The following is a 7692-nucleotide window of genomic DNA, read 5'->3' as shown; positions in this document are numbered from 1 at the left end:
TGGTCCTCTCGGCTGGTGGTTCCCCCCAAGTCCATTGTTCACAGTTCCTGCCTGGGATTGATGACTTGACCCAGGTTCTGATTTCAACTTCCCAGCTGCTCCCCCACCCACTCAATTCTTCCTGAGCAGTATTCTCCTTTTATCACTAATCTGCTTAGCTGTTTTGGTTGTTAAGTGTTCCGATATGAGCTTATTAATGTTTTTGTGACTCTCGAACTGTACCTGCAGCTTGACAAGTAGCTCTTCCTCCTCCTTTGTCCAGCATCTTTTGTGGGCTCCTCTGTTTGATGTTTCTTTCAGTTGGAAAGCATCAATCCTCTCCTGGTTTCTAACCAGTGGATGTGCCAATCTTTTGTGTTGTCCTAGGCCAATTTTAGTCATAAAATCTCTACTGCATACCTCACATATCCACTCTCCCACTGGAGGTCCCGCATCCTTCGGACCCTTGCACTTTGCAAAATGACAAACAGTACTGTGATGGTTAAAATCCTCCCTCCCACACTAGGCACACGGAAAGCACACCCTCTTCCTCCTGTGAGACCCCTTAAGGTGTTCAATTAGGGCCAACATCGAGTTGACCTGGGTACTACAGCAAGGACATGGTGGAGTTTTGTCAGGAACAGTCACCTTCACGATGTCATCCGGTACTTGTTCACTGCGGACCTCAGGCACTGGAGGCAATGCCTCTGGTGTACCCTCTACCCCCTTCCCACTGCCTCCCTTCTCAAGTACATTCTGATCATCGTCCTTAGGGGGACTAGGATTTAAGTCGTCCCCCTCACTCAGTTGTGGTGTAGGCCGTTCATACACCTCAGGAAACCCGTTCAACACCCCCCCATTAACAGAAAGATGAACCACCCCCTGTACATGCTCCTGCAGATCTGACCTATACAGTTCTAAAGAAAAATTCACCAGCAAGCCCAATTCATTTTCTGTCAATTTGGTGGTTGTAGATGTTACAAAATCATCTCGGGAGGTCTGAGTGCCCACTGATACCCTAGAAAGGTGTAACGGCCGCCCCCAGTTTCCTCCTCCGAGGAACGGATTTGGATTTGGAATAGCTGAGTCATGACCGGATTCAACATCGGGAATGGAATGGGTGGTCAGCCCACCTCCGAATGCGTCGCCCCTGTCCGACCGGGGGGCCAGGTTTCAGGTAGTAAGCCTAACGACTTAGACCGAGAAACTTGTTTCACCGAAATTTGGAAGGAACTGTTGGGCTGCTGAGTCCCAATGGCTCCCAGACTGGGGCAGAGATCGACTTAGTCACCCTGTTAAGGGCTTACCAGCGGGACCACGAGGAGGTGCGATCTCTGCAGCTATGCCCAGTTGTAATTAGACCTTCTCCAGCCCTCACGCACATCATAATTAGATGACGACACATTTGGCATTAAGAGAGTCATAGTTACTCCCGCCGTTTACCCGCGCTTCATTGAATTTCTTCACTTTGACATTCAGAGCACTGGGAAGAAATCACATCGCGTCAACACCCGCCTCAGGCCTTCGCGATGCTTTGTTTTAATTAAACAGTCGGATTCCCCTGGTCCGCACCAGTTCTAAGCCGGCTGCTAGGCACCGGCCAAGGCAGGGCGCCGGCCCGGGGGACCCCCCCGGGGACCTTCCCCCACGCGAACCGCTCGGCCGACGCTGACCACGGCCACGCGCGCACCGGCCGTGCGCTCTGGGGACCCCGCTGGCAGGAACTGACGGGGCGGTGGCGCGCGACGACAACGGCACCGCCCGCCGCTGGGGCTCCGGCCGCAGCAAGGTGGACGGCAGGCGGAGGCGGGGGCAGGCGGCGCCCGCCGCAGCAGGAGCAATCCATGGGAAGGGCCCGGCATGCGTCTAGAGTCGCCGCCACGCGCGCGCCCCAGCGCCCAGGCGGGCCACGCTGAGCGCACTCACCCACGCGCAGCGCCTCGTCCAGGCACGACACGCGCCCCGGGATCCCACCTCGGCCGGCACACGCCGGCCCTCACCTTCATTGCGCCGCGGGCTTTCAACGACGGCCCCCGACTCGTGCACGTGCTAGACTCCTTGGTCCGTGTTTCAAGACGGGTTGGGTGGGTAGCCGACATTGCCACAGACCCCGGGCGCCCGAGTGAGGCCCATCAAGCTCGGCCTGGTGGTGCCGCGCGGTCGGGGTATTCTGAGGACAGTTCGCCCTGGTCGACTGCAGCGCCAGGGGCCGGCAGGCCCAGCCCCCGCACCCCCGCAAAAAACGCCGCGCTGCGAGGACACCGCCCCCGCCCCCCCGACCCCAGGAGGGAGAGGAGGGGAAAGTGATGCCCCCTGCCCCGGCGCCACCGACGGGGGGGAGGAGGGCGCGGCGGCGGTCCTCTCCCTCGGCCCCGGGATTCAGCAAGACCTGCTGCCCGGTGGCTGTAACACCCGCCACTGCTCACGTGGCACCGGGCAACCTGCCTGCTGGAGGCCTTCCTAGACGACCCAGAGCTGGGCGCGGCGCACCACCGTGGAGGAAATGCGCCCGGCCAGGGCCGGCCGCCGACCGGGCGGGGTGGTCCCCGCACTGGCCCGCCCCCCCCGGCTGGCTCCCGCACATGGGGTACGCCCAGGGGACGGAGGGGAGGCGGAGGCGAGGATCTGCCGAACCCGCGCCGGCCGACCGCAACTCGCCGGGTTGAATCCTCCGGGCGGAATGCGTGGGCCCCACCCGTTTACCTCTTAATGGTTTCACGCCCTCTTGAACTCTCTCTTCAAAGTTCTCTTCAACTTTCCCTTACGGTACTTGTTGGCTATCGGTCTTGTGCCGGTATTTAGCCTTAGACGGAGTTTACCACCTGCTTTGGGCTGCATTCCCAAGCAATCCAACTTCGAGAAGCCCCGGGCCCGGAGCGCCGGGGGGCCGCTACCGGCCTTACACCGTCCGCGGGCTGCAGCCTCGATCACAAGGACTTGGGTCCCCCAAGAGCGCCGCTGGGGAGGGGGGCTTCTGTACGCCACATGTCCCGCGCCACACCGCGGGGCGGGGATTTGGCACTGGGCTCTTCCCTCTTCGCTCGCCATTACTGAGGGAATCCTTGTTAGTTTCTTTTCCTCCGCTGACAAATATCCTTAAATTCAGCAGGTCAACACGTCTGATCTGAGGTTGTAAGCCCAAAGCTCGGCCACGCCGCAGACGGGGGTGTGCGCGGAGATGGCCGCCTTGTCTCCCTCGCCCGTTACGCCGCCCGCCCCCCTCTTCTCCGCACTCCCGGAGGGAGCTGGAGAGAGAGAGCGCACGCGAGCGAGCGATGAGGAGATGGAGAACCCCATCCTGGAGACAAGAACCAAAAAAGGGAGCGCGGCAGAGACGTCCCCGCGCGGGAGGACCAGCCGGGTAGTGGTGCGCGCGATGGCCTCGGTGGGGAGAGAGAGAGGAGTGACGGCGCCCCTGGGCGCGCCCCGAGACAGCGACAGAGGAGGAGGGGGCGGGCGAAGGGAGGAGGGGGTCGGAACCCCCGTCCCCGGCGCTCTCGCTCTCGCGCGCAACAGCATGGCACGGTACCGCCATGGTACCCACCCGCAGACAGTTGCCCGTGCTTGGGGGAGGCCAGGGGCGAGGCCCGCGCCTCACCTCCCCTTCTCGCCCTCCTCTCTCTTTATCTCGGCCCTCGGCGGCGCATTTCGACGCCGTCTCTCGCTGTCCCCAGGCCGCTGCGCCACCGCATCCGCGGCACGGTCCCGGCGAGGACGAGCTCCGCCCCAGCAGCTCGCTGCATTTAGGGGGACGAAGGCCCTGCGCGGTGACGACGACGACAATGACCGCGACGCCGACGCCCACTGGGCCGCAGGGAAGGGATCGAGGCCACCTAGGGAAACGTTTCCCTCGCCGAACCCGACCGCCTTCCCACCGGGAACTGGCGGGACGCCGCCACCGCCACCGCCGCCCACCGCGGGCAACCGGCCTGCGAGGCAACCCCAGCCGCGCTGCCAGGGTGGCCCCCGGACGGCAATTGATCGTCAAGTGATGCTCAGACAGGCGTAGCCCTGGGAGGAACCCGGGGCCGCAAGTGCGTTCGAAGTGTTGATGATCAATGTGTCCTGCAATTCACATTAATTCTCACAGCTAGCTGTGTTCTTCATTGATGCACGAGCCAAGCGATCCACCGCTAAGACTCGTCTGCCTTTCGGGCACCGCTCATGCTGAGCGGCCCTTTTTTTTGTTACTCTGGCGCCGAGGACGCGTGGGCGTGCGCCTGGCTTCGACCATACAAGCACACAGAAATGGAAGGGGAAAAAAAAAAACTGGAGACCCACACTCCGATGGCCAGCCCAGAGGCAGGGGAGCCCGCGCCCCCGCCCGCCTCCCCCTGCGAGCAGAGACGCCGACCTCACAAACGCTGTCCTTCAAAGGCGGCCCAGGCGCCCGGGCTCGGCCCGGCCTCCGTGCGGAGTGCCACGCAGGACGCGACGGAACGCAGGAGGGCACGGCAGCCCGCCTGCTTCTCGCTTTGACGGGATGACACACACAACACACGGCTCGCAGCCGGGGGCGTGCGGCCATCGGCCGCCGCACACAGTGGCTCTCCCTCGGCCCCCAACACCGCGGGCCTCACGGAGCGCCGCCACACCGCTGTGCGGCCAGCTTTTCTCTTCCCCCACAGCACGGCCTTTCCCCTGGGCTTGAGATGGCACGCAACGACCACCAGCCCCCGCCGGTACCCCTCCCGTGGGACTGCTACCCTGCCGGGCAGGCGAGCGACTGGCGGATGCACTCCGCCGCCAGCCCTGCAGGCAGGTGCCACTGAGACCGAAACCAGTGTCACCGGCGCCCGGGGCGGGCTGGACAGCAGACCCCATCGCTGCTAGAGCCGCACTCCCAGGACCGCCACCGCCGCGTCGCACCGCCAGGGCCCCTTCCCTTGGGCACACACCCAGCGGAAGGTGGTACGGTGCTGAGCTGGGGGGCAACGCCCGCTCTCCTCGTTTGCACGCGGAGACCGGGCAGGGAGAAGCGCCCCCGTGGCCGCCCCGCACGCCTTCCTGCGGCCCACACGCGGCTGGGAAGGGCGATGGAGGATGCGACAAGCGGGGCCCAGGACGGGACCGCGGCCGGGCGATAGCAGGCGCCTTCCAGCTGACCATCCCCGCAGGGAGGGACACCCGTCGAGCGGTGGCGCTGCCACCGCTCGGCATGGGGTCGCCCGCGCTCGTGGGCCTCGGCTGCTGGATGGCCCGCATAGCGCTCGCCCCCCATGAGCGGGCGGTTGAGCCAGGGGACGACCGGCGGACGACGGTGTGGCCAGTGGGCATTCGAGGAGAAAAGGCTGTCGAGGGGAGGAGAGGCACCGGACGTGCCAGATGCAGCACCGCATGCGCCAGAGACCGCGGCAGCGGGCCGAGGAGAGAGAGCACAGGCGGGCCCAGGTGGCCGCGACCCCACGGCTGAGGAAGGGCAGAGAGAACGTGCTCTCTGCCGCCGTCGCCTGTTACGACGAGGCGAGCAGGTCGACCCCCACGGCCGACAGCGCGCCGCGGCCTCTCCGCCGAGGATGGGCCGCGGGGGGAAGGGGGGCAGGGCGCCCCTCCCTGGCGCGGCACGGTTAACCCCCGCAGCCTGTGGAGGGACAACAACGGCGACGGAGGATTACAGCTGGTGATGATGGGACAACCACTGCAGGGGATGGCGGGATTAGCTGCTCCCCACCCCTCAGTGGCGCCCCACACGGCCACCGCGTGGCACGCCTGCTGCCACCACCGCCGGCACCGCTGCCGCCACGGCAGGCCATGCCGAGCCGCCCAAGTCTTTAAACCACCGCCCGGCCCCGCCGGCCCCTTTTGGCAAACCCGCAGCATTTGACGACGCCGAGGGAAAAAACCTGGGGGGACCACCGAGGCGCGGAGCACAAGGTACCTTGCCCTGGGGCGAGGGAAACGACCTGCATGGCCCCGCCGGGTTGCCTCCCCCGCTGCCGCCCTGGGGGAGCGTCCACCGACGGGGGCGCGCCCAACATCTGCCGCCACCACCGCCACGTCCTTCTCGGGCCCAGGGTTTCCCTCAGCAGCCAGGCGCTGCGCAACCGAGAGGACCAGCATGGCTCAGGCTGCCCCACCAGTGCGGGGAAAGCGGGCCCGACCACCGAGCACACCTCAGGTGCGCACGTGCACGCGCGGCACGAAGCGCAGCCCGGAACACCCGGAGCCCTCTGCCCTTGGAATTCCTCTGCCACACACGAGAGGGGGGCCACTCAGCCCGAAAGCGGGGAACTCTGCCAGCCGGCAAAAGCCCCGCTCCCCGGTGCGGGAAGGGCTGGAGGAGCCGCCTGCTCCGAGCCCCGAAGGCGCACACGCCACCCGGCTCCCTCGCCCTTTCCACCTCGGCCGCTGAAAGGTGCCACGACCGGATGGACAGCTGTCGCTTGACGGGCAAAGCAGTGACAGAAGGGACGGGCGCGCCTTCGGGAGGGGCCGTGCCGAGCACCCCTCCCTCCCAGCACCCGGGTGGCTTTCTCACGTGCACACCGAGGAGAGCCAAGCTTGGGAGAACTCGGGCCGTGCCACGGCGCCCGCACGTGCCACGCTGGCGACCGGCATTCGGCGGTGCCGGCCGTGGCAGCGAGAGGCTCAGGAGCCCGCGGCCGCGCCCCCGCTCTCCGGCGGGGATGGACCGGCGGCAGACCGGTGCAAGACCGGGGTGGGGGGGGCTGGTGTGGGGGGCGGGGGGGCAAGCCGCTGCTACGGCGGCCAGCGTGCCATGCTTCTAGGCCCGGCCATGACGCGCGGTGTAGTGCGGGGAGAGCCCCGCCCGTGCGCATCGTGGTGGGCGCGCGTGGCACGCTTCGCCACGCTGAGTGGCTTTTTCCCCCTCTCCCGCTTCCGACCCCCAGCACCCGGAGGTGCCGCGCGCCTCCGGTCTCTCTGATTCCCCGTCAGCTGTGGTCATCATAGTAGGCACAGACAGTACCATCGAAAGTTGATAGGGCAGACATTCGAATGGGTCGTCGCCGCTGTGGGGGCGTGTGATCGGCTTGAGGTTATCTAGAGTCACCAAAGCTGCTGGGCGGGCCCGGGTTGGTTTTGGTCTGATAAATGCACACGTCCCCGGAGGTCGCTGCTCGTCGGCATGTATTAGCTCTAGAATTACCACAGTTATGCAAGGAGCAGGAGAGGAGCGACCAAAGGAACCATAACTGATTTAATGAGCCATTTGCAGTTTCACTGTACCACCCGTGTGTACTTAGACATGCATGGCTTAAGCTTTGAGACAAGCATATGCTACTGGCAGGATCAACCAGGTAGCCGCCACCCACGGCGGCGCTGCGAAGCGTCGCGCGAGTGCCCGGACGCGCCCGGCCTGCCAGCGAACTCACCCTGCGCCAAACCCCGACTGCCCTGGGCTCCTTTTGCCGCTCCAACCCGCGGGAGCAGCATCGCGGACAAAGACATGGCAGCAGGTGGCGGCATGGCGGTGACAGGTGCTAGTGGCAGGGACGGCGGCCGGCCACATCGCGGCCCGGCGTTGCCTGGGACGGGGAACGGCGCCACGCGCGAGAGACGCCCCTCGGTGACGGCCGACCCCAGCGGCCGGCCCTTCCCGCGATGCCGCGGGCAAGGAGCCGGGACCGCTGCACAGCTTTTCGCCACTCGAATGGAGCGCGAGGCTTCCTCTCTCTCTCTCTCACAGTTTTTTTCCAGGGGCCCGTGCCCCGGTTCGAGACTCGGCCTTGAGCTCAAAATGGACGCGCGCGG

General features: G+C 65.4%; 1 non-coding gene across 1 annotated transcript; it reads right to left on the bottom strand.

Annotated features, from left to right (window-relative positions):
- Nucleotides 1-3968: 3968 nt before the first annotated feature.
- Nucleotides 3969-4121, bottom strand: LOC129131525 (5.8S ribosomal RNA). The gene has a single exon (XR_008535673.2). It is a non-coding gene; the product is annotated as a 5.8S ribosomal RNA (ribosomal RNA).
- Nucleotides 4122-7692: the final 3571 nt, after the last annotated feature.

Source organism: Agelaius phoeniceus, chromosome 7 (genome assembly GCF_051311805.1).
Source record: "Agelaius phoeniceus isolate bAgePho1 chromosome 7, bAgePho1.hap1, whole genome shotgun sequence".
Lineage (NCBI taxonomy): Eukaryota > Metazoa > Chordata > Aves > Passeriformes > Icteridae > Agelaius > Agelaius phoeniceus.
Note: the sequence above shows the minus strand (reverse complement) of the source record. Positions and strands in the feature narration are given on the sequence as shown.